Source organism: Macrotis lagotis, chromosome 1 (assembly GCF_037893015.1).
Source record: "Macrotis lagotis isolate mMagLag1 chromosome 1, bilby.v1.9.chrom.fasta, whole genome shotgun sequence".
Classification (NCBI taxonomy): domain Eukaryota; kingdom Metazoa; phylum Chordata; class Mammalia; order Peramelemorphia; family Peramelidae; genus Macrotis; species Macrotis lagotis.
In genome coordinates this window covers 40,759,330-40,772,424 of record NC_133658.1, presented here as the reverse complement: position 1 = coordinate 40,772,424, position 13,095 = coordinate 40,759,330, and the positions used below count along the sequence as shown (strand labels likewise).

Here is a 13,095-nt window from a genome sequence, read left to right as displayed (position 1 = left end):
AACTAGAGAATTCCAACCTTCTGCAATGCATGAGGCTGCCTCAGCAGTAAGTTACTCAAAAAATAAGTTAATTTTTCAGGAGTAGCTGAGCCAGTTTAAGGGCACGGTCTTTAAGAATTTTCTCCAGATGAAATTGCTATAACAAGAGAAATGAATTCTCTCCTCCAATACTGTCAGTCTGATTCCTTATGACAGTTTGCTCTCGTGAACCCTGTATCTGGAAAACTCAAACCTGCCTTTCTCTTTAGGTTACCAGGACTGTTTTAGATGAGCAGACCCTCTAAGCTAAAGAGAGATGAACAGTGAGGAAATGAGACTTAATTTGTTTCTCTCTTCCCTCAAACTTCTTGGGTAATGTTCAGGCTCCCCTTGATATCTAAAAACAGATTGAGAATAGTGGTTCCTAAGTATTCCATCTGGAGCCAAAGGTTAGAATGGTTCAAGGTAGTGCAGGAGACAGACGGTAAAACCATTGACACTAATACTACCTGTGGGGCTAGGCACTTTTATTTCTTTCTGGGTCTCTGTCCTTTCCTTCTTAAAAAGAAGGGATTGTACCTCTACCTCAGAACTAAATTTCTGAGTATTCTTTCTGGGCCTCGATTTACTCATCTCTAACCCTTGGGTCAGATAATTTTTCAAGATTCCTTCTCATTTTATATCTCAAACACCCACATGGACAGACTGGCTCAGGCTTCTGAAATCTCCCTGAATGGGGGGGACAAAGAATGCCTTCCACTCCATTGTGATCTTTCACCCTGATCCCCTGCATCAAATGGTTGAATTATTACCTGCCAGATGGAGTCCTGTCCCACCTCCTGGATCTCCTCTTCCAGCAGCTGTGTCCAGATCACAGCGGTGTCTGCTGTGGACTGGCTTGCTTCTAGGTATAGGAGGGCCCTAGTGAGGCTCCACCTTTCTTGGCTTCTATTCCAGTCAAATATGCCCTTGCCCACCTGTGTCTACTGACTTTAGTTGGTGTGGCTGTGGTTGGGGCCAGGCCGAAACTGAACTCTCTCTCCCTGCCCGCCAACTGCTACAGGGGGAGACGATGGGCAGACCATGCCCAGAACCCAGGCCAGATGCTAAATGCAGGCTCCAGTAAATGGTGCAGAATAGTCAAGCCCCAACCTGAAATCTGAGCCTCACAGACAAATACATCAGCAAAGTCAGGGATGGGTCTAGTCAGTAACCCGTGGTTACAGAGCCGTGTAGGGTGTGGGGAATGGACACCCTGACCTTGAACTTGAAATCTAAGGGATAAGGCAGGAGAAATGCAGAGGGAGATTGACTGTCTGCAAAGCTTTGAAACAGAGAAAACGGACTTTTTTCATTCCTCCTTTTCTCTATGGTCTCTGTATCTTTGTATTTTTTTATATTCCCAGTTAAAGGGTCAACTCTCTGAAAGAGGGAATTTTTTCCATTACTGGATTTGCATCCCCATAGCTAGTGTTTAGTAAATTCTTGTTAGTAATAATAGTAATAAAATAGAACTTATATTGAGCAAAGTCCTTTGCAAATATTATCTCCTTTGATTGCCCACAGCAAATCTGGGTGGTAGGTGCCATTGTTATTCCTATTTTACATCCCATTTGGGATTTCTTTTTTTTAGCAGAGATACTGGAGTTCCTTTTCTTCTCCAGTTCATTTGAGAGAGGAGGTCAGTGGCTGAGGCCAGATTTGAACTCACAATCATGAGTCTTCCATGACTCCAGACCCAGTGCTCTAATCCACTGTGTCACCTACTTGCCCCATTTGTATTTTCAGTTTGTCAAAACACTTCACATGCATTGTCTTATTTCATCTTCATAACACCTCTGGGAGGTAGGTACTTTCAATATTCTTATTTCCACATTACAGATGAATGGACTGAAGTTCAGAGGTTAAGTGAAAATGATTTGGAGATTTGGGTGGACAGCAGACTCAATATTAGTCAACATTGTTTTGTGGCAACCAGAAAAAACAATTGCCAATGTCTGCTGCATTAAAGAGAGGCATAGTTTCCAGGAACAGGGAAGCCCCTCTTCTCTACCGTGGTCAAAGAACCCCTGATCATTAGGACAGTGAACAGTTTTAAATCCAGGGCAAAAGAGGATGCAGGGAAAACAAGGGATGATTATCCTGGAGAAGGGAAGACTGACATTGGGAGTGGGATGGGGAGCATCCTGGAGGAAAGAAGCAAGGGAGAGAAAACCAGGAGAAGGTAGAAATTGAAAAGAAGCAACTGTAGGTTTGATGTCAGGAAAAACAACACACAATAAGTCCTTTCTAACAATTGAGCTATTCTCAATGAATGAATTGCCTTAGAGAGGAAGGAAGCCTTTATTTTATTATCTCTTATCAGCTACCTTTGTGCTATCTTTACAAATAGTAGCTCATTTGATCCTCATGACAACCCTGAGGGCAGCTAGGTGATGTATAATGGACAAAGTGCCCAGCCTGAAGCTGGAAAGATTCATCTTCCTGAGTTCAAATCTAACTTCAGATCATCTGGGGTCATTTCCAGTCCTCCTGATTTATATCTGGCCTCTAGACTGAGATGACTTCCCTGGTGGCTTTACACTTAGACCTAATTTACTTGCAAATCAAAACATCACCCTCCTTAAGGCACTGGTCCTCTTTGAGAACAAAATTCAAACAACAACACAACAGACCTCAGATACTTACTAGCTGTGTGACCCTGAGTAAGTCACTTTACCCTGTTTGCCTTCCTTTTTTCATCTGTTAAATGAGCTGGAGAGGGAAACGGCAGGATCTTACTAAGAAAACCCCCAAATAGGGTCATGAAGAGTTGGGCATAACTGAAACAACTGAATGACAATCCTGAAAAATAGGTGCTATTTTTATCCTCCTCATTTTCAGTTGAAGAAACTGAGCCACATAGAGTTTCAGTGGCTTGCCCAGGGTCACACAGTCCATATCTGAGGCTGGATTTGAATTCAGATGGAGCAGATCTAGCGCACTATTCACTGTGGTATGTGACTGCCTCTTTGAGTAGGAGGTAGATGCAGCCTAGTCATAGGAGAAGAGGAAACTGAACTTGGAATCAAGACTGAGCTTTGATTGGAATCTCTGCTTCAGATTCTTACTTACTGTGTAGCTCTGGGCAAGTCCCTAAACTCTATCTATCTCAGTTTCTTCAACTGTAAAATGAAGGTTAGATTTGAAGGTTTCAAGGGTCTTTTCCAAGCCTTAATTGACAGTCCAATGCTTCTTCTTGGTGGTCTTCAGACACAGTCCAGATGACAACCTGCCAAGCATGTTATAGTGGGGACTAGATACCCCTAAGGGATCTTCAGCTCTAAAATCTGGGCTCCTATGACTTGTCCGTAGTCACACCACTAAAGAAGTGATAGGAAATAGGATGAAAACTCCAGTCTTCCTGATTCCATGTCAGCACTCTGTCTTCCAGAGATCAGATTGCCTATCAAATCAAGGCCTTTAGAATGTGAAGAAACCAGAAGTGCAGTGACTTGGCCAAGGTCACACCAACAATAAGTGGCAGAATTGGGCTTCAAATTGGGGTCTAAATTCAGCATTCTTTCTACTTCATCCTGCTGTTAAAAGTAGGCTTAATCTGGAAAACTTCCTAGAAGAGATGAGATTTGGAACTTGGGGCTTGAGACAGAGTCCATTTAATGACCCTGGGGTCATTTTTTTTCTGAAGAAACCACCCCAAGCAACCCCATTTGGATGAAATCCACAGGTCTAAACCTGCATTAGAGCTAGATGAAATTTCAAGATAGTTTAGGAAAATGGAAAATACAGACAATTTTCTGTTAAACCCTGCTACTTTTGAACAGCCCATAAGACCAGATTTCTTGGTTAATAGCTATTTTTCAGTGGACAGTTGTAGCTTTGAGTGATATGATGGTATCATTTAGAAGCAATTGAGTGGGCAGGAGGGGTCATTGGCAAGGAAAAGGAGGGTTGGGAGAGGAAGCATATAAGAGTATCTGGAAATATCTGAGACACCCTGAAAGATGCGGGGAGCATAGATGGACGGGACACACTAGCTGTCTGCAAGCCACCCACTCAGAGCTCAGTCTGGAATCCCCTGGGTTTTCCACCACAACCTGTGAATGTTACCAGCCCATGGCCTCTGAGAACCCTCTAGCCCAATGATACCAATCACATAAAGGAATGTGATAGCAGGGGTGATGAGTAACCATTTCTGCCAAAGAATTTCTAAGTTTGCCACCAGATGGATGCAATAGTGATTTCCCCAGAAGTCAACCCACACACCTCCCCTTTCACCCATTCACTCTGAATGCCCTTGCCCCACTGTTAGCACACACTAGGTGTCTATAGAAGTTGAATGTTCTTGACTGTAGGGGTGATAAGATTTGCCCTTCATCAGGGGTGATGCCATGACAGGCACATGAATCAGATTTGAGTGAAATGGGGCTGTGTTAAGTCATTAGTTAGGGCAGCTAGGTGACACAGTAGATAGAGCACTGGCCTTTGAACCAGGAGGACAAGAATTCGAATCCGGCCTCAGACACTTGACACTTACTATTTTGTGACCTTGGGCAAGTCACTTCACCCTGATTGTCTCATATTCAGGGCCATCCCCAGTCATCCTGATCCATATCTGGCCATTGGACCCAGATGGCTCTGGAGAAGAAAGTGAGACTGGTGACTTAGCATAGCAGCCCTTCAATCAAATCCAATTCATGTGTTTGTCATGACCTCCCTCATATCACGGTCTTCTTCCAGAAGGAGGGACAAACATCATCAGGGGTGATAAGGTCAGGGACCAAGAGTTGTTGTTGGATGGAACCTGGATCTGACCTGGACTAGGGTTGACTGGGGAACCTTTTCTTCTTCTCTGTTTCCAGCACTGGTACCATCTTTCCTTTCACCCCTTAAAAAACTGACTCGTGTCTCTCAGTCACTGCTGCCAGATCTACTTCTGACTTCTACTTGGACATCTGATTTCTCCAAAACAATAGTCTTTTGTCTGTTTTGCTTAAATGTATGTCTGCCCTTTATTTGTTTTCTGTCGGAGTCAGTTATAACTACAATCACCACAAATAAATCATGATTTGGCTAGTAGCTGCCATTTTTTTATGCAGCAGTTTATGTCCATTGTCTTATTTGAGCTACCTTTTCATTCATTCATTCATTCATTCATTCAATAGACATTTATTAAGTGCCTACTATATGGTAAGCTCTGGAGATATAAAAAGAGGCAAAAGACAGTTCCTGCCTTCAAGGTGCTTACAACCCAACAAGGCAGACAACATGCAAACAAATACAATTAAAGCAAGCTATAGGTACAATAAATAGAAAATAAATTAAAAAGAGAAAGCACTGAAAATAATAGGGATTGCGGAAGGTTTCCTGCAGAGGGTGGAAATTTAGTTGGAACTTAAAGAAAGACCAAGAGGACATTAGTCTGATCAGAACAGGGAGAGAACCCCAGGTTTAGGGGTGGGGGGCTGGGGGTTGTTAGGGAAAGCCAGAGAGAATGTTGGGAGCCATCTAACAAACCCTGTGAAAAACAAGTAAGTGGAAGTCTTAATATGCCCATTTTACAAATTAGGAAACCGAGACTAGGATTCGTATGTAATTCTTCTGGGTTAAATCCAATGCACAGGATAAATTTTCAAGAAATGTCAGATTCTTAAACTAAGGTCAATAAACTTATTTATAAAAGTATTTTGATAAATACATCAATATAGACAGGGAGGTGGGGCGGAGGATAAAGTACCTTGCATAGAGTAGTAGGACTTGAGTTCAAATCCAGAACAGATACTTAACTAGCTCTGCGATCCTGAAATGTCTGAACAACATTGACAAATACCTAATTTATCTTGAGAGGCAGCTTGATTTCATGGATAGAGACTTGAGTTTCTTTTTCTTCTGCCACACACTGACTGGATGACCCTGGATAGGCAGCTAACCTCTCAGCATCTCAGACAACTATCAAAAGATATAAGCTGCAGAGAAGAGGACTGACCTGCATTAACAGAAAAGGTTCCCTTTATCTGAGGGATTCCTATAGTAAGGAAAACAGGAAACGTCCCTATTCCCGCAGCTCATTTGCCCTACTTACTAGCAAAGCCTTATTTCACTGACTCTTTAAAAATTTTTTTTTGCAAGGCAATAGGGTTAAGTGACTTGCTCAAGGTCACACAGCTAGGTAATTATTATTTTTTTTAAGATTTTATTTGAGTTTTGAGTTTTACTATTTTTCTCCCAATCTTACTTCCCTCCCCTGCACAGAAAGCAATCTGTCAGTCTTTATTTTGTTTCCATGTTGTACATTGATCCAAACTGAGTGTGATGAGAAAAATATGGAACGCTTCACAAATTTGCATGTCATCCTTGCGCAGGGGCCATGCTAATCTTCTTTGTATCATTCTAATTTTAGTATATGTACTGCGGAAGTGAGCACAACAGCTAGGTAATTATTAAGTATCTGAGGCTGGATTTGAAATCAGGTCCTCCTGACTCCAGGGCTGGTGCTCTGTCCACTGTGCCAAGCTGCCCCAATTTCACTGATTCTTAACTGTTTATGTCTTAAAATTTTGGTTTTAAATGCACAAAATAAAATGCATAGGATACAAAGGAAAAGAATTATGAAATTTGTTGTACCATCATTTCAGTCATCTTGGTGATCCCATATGGGGTTTTCTTGGCAGAGATATTGGAGTGGTTTGCCAACTGCTTTCTCCAGCTCATTTTACAGATGAAGAAATTAAGGCAAGCAGTGTTAAATGACTTGCCCAGTATCATATGGCTAGTAACTGTCTGAAGTCAGATTTGAACTCATGAATATGAGTCTTTCTGACTCCGGACACGATGCTTTATGGTCCATGGTGTTTCCAACTGGCCCAAATTAGATACGGCTTCATCATAGAGCTTCTATAGAGGCTAGAATGGTTGTTTGATCCAGTCACTAAGAATGTAGCCATAGAACATTTTATTAATAGCTAATCTGGTCCTCCTAGAGAAGGACAAACACTAGTTAATAATAATAGCTAGTGCTTTGAAGTTTATGAAGCACTTTACACAAGTCACCTCACTTGATACATTAAGTCGGTGAGGTTGGTGCCATGATTATCCCCAATTATACAGATGAGGATACTGAGGCACACAGATTAAATGACTTGCCTAGATCCAGTTAGTAATTAGCTAAATTAAGAATTGAACTCGGATCTTTCTGACTCAAGACCAGTACAACATAAGAGCAAGGCCCTTGCATCACTAAGTTACTTCCAACTTAGGGTTAAATATTGATGGGATTCTGTTGGGACTGGAATGATTAGAATCAGGTCAAAGGTGGCATTTATTAGGAAGCAATGTGGCACAGCAGCAAGTGTGTAGGATTTGAGGAGAGGTTTCAGTATTTATGCTTACTAGGAAATGTGTCCTGAAATTGTCTGGCACTGTATATTAAATTTTCTGTGTGTGAAAATTACAAGGGGCAGCTAGGTGGTACAGTGGTTAGAGCTGGAGTCAGGAGAACCTGTGTTCAAATTCGGCCTCAGACACTTAATAATTACCTAGCAGTGTGACTTTGGGCAAGTCACTGGACCCCATCGCCTTGCAAAAACCTTAAAAAAAAGAAAATTATAGATAGTACAGGTGAGACTTGATTTACTGTTTTGTCTATTGTCTACACTACAGAAAGTGGTGGTAAAAATGTTAATATGGATTAAACTTAAAAGTATGTAATGAGTAGAGAGAGCATTGTGTTTCTTTTTTCTGCCAGAAAGCCCATTGTTATCTATTTACCAGCCTGTCACTGTTCCGTGGAAATTCAGACCCTGAGAAAATCAGTTTCTCACCTCTAAAGTGAACATGATAATACATACTCTTCTTCCTTCACTGGACTCTTGGGAGGAAAGAACTTTGTTGACTGTCAAATACTATAGAAATACAAATTATTATCCTCTAGAGTCACTAAGCTACCTACGAAGGCCCAGCTCTGCTTTCTGGCACAGGTAAACCTGTCTTTATAGATAAGATTTCCTTGACCTCAAAATGTACCCAACTACATGTTGACTTGAAAGAAAACCTTGAGGAAGGGATTTTCCCTTGGTTTCCCTCCAACCCAATCCTGTTTCCTTCTGCAATCTGAGGTCAGAACTTTTTCTGATCCTGCCCGTTAGCTTTACCTCTCAGGGGTCAACCTGGGCCAGGACTTTTAGGGAAGGGGTCCCAGAAGTTATCTAAGGCTCTACCCACTCCCAATAAGAGAGAGCTCATTTCAATTTTTGGCTCCTTAAATATACTACTCCTTGGTACACACCAGTTCTTGAGAGAATGGGGTCCCATTAATGCCTCAAATGATCAATCAATAAACATCTATTAATTACCTACTATATACTATGTTAGAGATACAAAAAGAAGTAAAAGACAGTCCCTGCCCTCAACTTGCTTACACTCTAGTGGGGGATGCCACATAAACTGAGGGTTGACTTCAGTTCTCTCCCTGCACAATAAGAGAAGAGCCCTTCCCAGGAAGAACAATGAAAGTCTCACCTGCTTGAGACTGCTATCTCCATAGCTAGTCGATATTTGAACAGGAAATGCTAACTTGGTTTAATATTAACCCGAGACGTTTGGAAGATCAAATTATCCGATGGAGAAGTAATGACAAAGAAAAATGTTATATTATCTAACGGGTCTTCCAGCCTTGAAATCCCCTAATTCTATGAATTGGAGAAAAGTTATAATTTTAAATAAATCTCCAGGTTGATTCTGACTAGGGGAGTGGAAAATGGAATCAAATGCTAGAAGAAAATATACGCTGAAAACCATGTTTATGGTGCCTGGATTTTAATATTTTGTTTCTAGACTCCTCTTTCCTTGGACCAGTGGGAGACCACCACCAAAGATGTGTATGAGGCAGATGTGGGAGAACAATTTGAAGGAAGGGAGGTGTCACTCTCTGGGACTGAAAATCTGGGGTTAAGGCTTGTCCTTGGAAAGAAGGGGAAGATAGGAAAATACAGATGCAGGACAAAAATAGACAGAGATAGGAAAACAGAAACAGGAGAATAGCAACAGTAGTGTGGAATAGTAAAAAAGACTGTTAGGCTTAGCAATACAACTATTATTGTTAAATCATTTTTCAGTCATATTTGACATTCCATGATCGTATATGGGGCTTCATAGGTGGGAAAACTGAGGTAGAGTTATTAAGGGTCTTGCCCAGGGTCACACAATAGGAAGTGCCAGATTTGAATCCTTAAACTCTCTGACTCAGGTCTTACTTTATTCTGTTAGGGTATCTGGAGTCAAAATCCAGTCTTGATATTGTCGAAGCTGTGTAAATGTTAGGCAAGTCACTTAATGTCTTTGGGTTTGTTTCTTTAATCATTAAAAAGAAGAGGTTGAAGGAAAATCAGAGGTCCTTAGCCTTTTTGTATGTCATAGGTTTTTTTTGATAATCTTTGGAAGTCTGTAGACCCCTTCTCTGAAGAGTGTTTTTAAATTCTAAAATAAAATATATAGGATTAGAAGGAAGTCAATTCTATTGCAGTAGAATTATAATTTCTCTGATGAGTGTTAGGTATCCTATCCACACATATGTACATGTGTGAATGCATATATAAACACAAAAACATACAATATACAGATTTAAAACCAAAAGCCAGTGCCCAATAGATAAGTGGTTAAAAGTTGTGAGTAAACAGTTCTTAAAAGCATTGATATGTCTTATAAGAACTGTGTGAGGGGGTGGCTGGGTGGCGTAGTGGATAAAGCACCAGCCCTGGAGTCAGGAATACCTGGGTTCACATCTGGTCTCAGACAATAATTACCTAGCTGTGTGGCCTTGGGTAAGCCACTTAACCCCCCGTTTGCCTAGCAAAAACCTAAAATAAAAAGAACTGTGTGGAAGAATGTTCTAAATCACTAATAAGAAAAATATAAATCAAAACAATTTTACACCATGAACTGGAAAAGATGACAAAAATTGAAAATGGTCAGTGTTGGAGGGGTTTGGGCAAGGAACACAAGTTGTTGGTGGGGATGTGAATTGTTATAGCCATTTGGGAAAGAAAATTGGAGTTATTCAAATAAAAATCTAAAATGTCCATACTCTTAGACTTAGAAATGCTACTACTTGGCTTATATATCAAGGAGGTTATTGATTTAAAAAAGAAGTCTCCATATACACCCATATATTTATAGTAGCACCTTTTGGGGAGGTAATTAGAGTTGTGGCTTGCCCAGAATTACACAGCTTTTAAATGTCAATTGTCTGAGATCAGATTTGAACTGAGATTTGCCTGAATCCAGAGCTGGTGCTCTAGCCCCTGTGCCACTGAATGTGCCCTATGATAGCACTTTTTGTGATAGAAGAGAACTGGAACCAAAGTATATCAATTAGGGAGTGACTAAACAAATTGTGCTACAGGCATATTATGGAAAATTCCTGTGCTCTAAGAAATGACAAACTCAATCAGTGCAGAGGAGGCTAGAAATATTTAAATGAGCAAATTCAAAAGGAAGTAAGCCAAGCCAAGAAAACACTACATACAATGATTAAAGCAGTGTGTGAGATCTACAAGGGTGCTAGTTTACACGTTTTAAGATTTTTTTAATGTATTGTTACACACTATGGATCTTTTTCTTTTTTTTACTTTAAAAAAATCTATTTATGCCTAAAGACCATACCCTTTGACCCAGTAATACCAAAAGTAGTTCCATATCCAGAAGTAATAAAAAAATGGGAAAAGTCCCACATATGCCAAAATATTCACAGTACTGGCAAAGAATTATAAATTGAGGGGATGCCCATCAATTGGGGAAATGGCTGAACAAGTTTTGGTTCATGAATACTGTGGAATATTATTGTTCTATAAGAAACCATAAATGGTCAGACTCTAGAGAAGCAGCCTTATGGGATCTGATGCTGAGTGAAGGGAGTAGAACCAAGAGAACAGCGTCCACATTAACAACAACATTGTGAGATGAACAGCCCTGATGAAAGCGGCTCTTCTCAGCAGTTCAGAGAGCTAGGTCAACCCTGGAAGATCTGTTATGTACAATGTTATCCACATCCAGAGGAAGAAAAACAAAACAGAACAAAATAAAACTTCTGAATGAATACTACATTCACTTTTTAAACATCTCTCTTATGTTTTTCTTTCCTGTCTTGTGGTTTTCTTTCTTTTCCTTTAGTCTTAATTCCTCATTAGAATATGACTAATCTGAAACTATATTAAACACAAATGTATATGTCCAATATTCACCAGATTGTTCTCTGCTAAGGGGAGGGAGGTGGAAAGGGAGGGTGGAAGTAAATTATGTAACTTACAAATATGCATATGGATGAATGTTGAGAAAAAATAAAGAGATCATGGTTAAAAGAAAAAAATCTATTTGAGAGGAACAAAGGGAAGAATCTTGGAGGAAACTGGTGATATTTAAAAATGCATCAGTAAAAATTTATTTTTAAAGAAAAAAATTATTTATGTAAACATATAACCCCACACATCACAGATTCTAGGTTAAGAACCCTTGAATTAAATCAATTCTAAGGCCCCTTCTAATTCTGGATCTATGATCCCCATGATCTAGAGGTACCTTTCTATCTCAAATTCAAAGAACCAGATCCTTGTCCGATCTTGCAAATGAAGATAATGAGTTCAGAGACAGCAAGTGATTGGTTCAGGGTCACCCACTTCCTGCTGGTCCCCACCTGGACCTATGGAGAGTCAGATAGAAAAGCTAATGGGTTGAAAATTTTCTCAATTCTATGGAATGGAATCCAGGTAATCCAGTAAAAGAGAGCCCCAGCAATGGTTAGAACAAGGAACCCTGGGTTTAATCTAAGAACCTGGCTGCTGTCTACCCTATGATTCACAAAGGAGGTTTTATAGATTCACAAAGAAGTCTGAGTCTCCTAAGGGAAGGAATTCATCCAATTCATTCCTGAGGGAATTCATCCAGTTCCTGCAGGATCTTGAGGTCCCTGGCAGTGAACCTCCTCCTCGCCACTCCCCCTTTCCCCTGACTCTCCTGCAAAGACAGAAAGCATGAGAGTTATGCATCAGCCTACAGGCACCGGCTTGTCGATTAAGTGGTTCCCTCCGACCTGCTGGGGCACATGCTGAGCCACAGGGGAGAGAGGAAGGAGCCAGCAACGTCACCCACATTCCTTCTGGTGAGCTCAGCCCCATCTCACAGCCCCTGATAGGATACACAGACTAGACTCCACACATTAATTATACTTCTATTAAAAAACCTCCCTCTCAACTCTGGCTTAGGAGTGGGGAGAGTTGGGTGCTACCCCCTCACCCTCCAACCCCACTGCATTTGGGTATTCAAATATTTTCATTTAATTGAACAATAAAAGTCATAATAAAAATTCAATTTTAAAAAGGAATCATCAAAACATAGACTTGGAACTGGAAGAGACCTTGGAGGCCAAACCCTTCAATTTACAAATGAGGAAACTGAGGCCCAGAGGGGACAAGGTTAGAAATATTTGATACCTGGATCCACTAAACACAAATCCATCACTCTTTTCTGAAAAAGATCTTAGGGATCAGTTAGTCTGACCTTCATTATGGAGCAAACTGAGTCCCACAGGGGAGATAACATTCTCCCAAGGTCGTACAATGCTCTAATAAACAAGTCCACATCCCTGGGCTCCCAAACACCTTCTTTTTCTGCATCCAGAGTAACTGACTCACTTCAGTTCTCTGATCTCAGCCTCCTCTTCTGTGAGAAGGGAGGGGATGGGGCAGAAGTAAAGGAACATAAATCCCTGCTCTACCTCCCTCACATGTTCATGAAAGATCTTTGTGGTATGAATGTCACCCAAATACCAATGTGAAGAATTATTCTCCTGTGGAATGTTTCATTTTTAGGTCCCTGAGTCCTCATCATCTCATGCTGTCCTTGGTATGGAATTGGAACATAATAAATGCCTGACATTCAGTAATATCTTATGCTTTTCAAGACTTTCAGCCAGACAACAAGCATTTATTAAAAGTCTCAGCATGGGGACGGCTAGGTGGGGCAGTGGATAGTCAGGGGGACCTGAGTTCACATCCGCCCTCAGACACTTAATAATTACCTAGCTGTGTGCCCTTGAGCAAGCCACTTAACCCCATTGTCTTGGAA

At 40.8% G+C, this 13,095-nt stretch overlaps 1 protein-coding gene and 1 non-coding gene across 3 annotated transcripts in view; both read right to left on the bottom strand.

Moving 5' to 3' along the window:
* Positions 1-1,097, bottom strand: part of ADGRG1 (adhesion G protein-coupled receptor G1) — a 78,093-nt gene extending 76,996 nt beyond the window's left edge. For both annotated transcript variants that reach the window (XM_074198625.1, XM_074198643.1), the window contains exon 1: positions 792-1,097. The gene's annotated coding sequence lies outside the window, so the exon portion shown is untranslated. The remainder of the gene's footprint in view (positions 1-791) is intronic.
* Positions 1,098-6,296: 5,199 nt separating this feature from the next.
* Positions 6,297-6,403, bottom strand: LOC141510355 (U6 spliceosomal RNA). Its single transcript, XR_012474852.1, has one exon. It is a non-coding gene; the product is annotated as a U6 spliceosomal RNA (small nuclear RNA).
* Between the last annotated feature and the right edge of the window lie 6,692 nt (positions 6,404-13,095).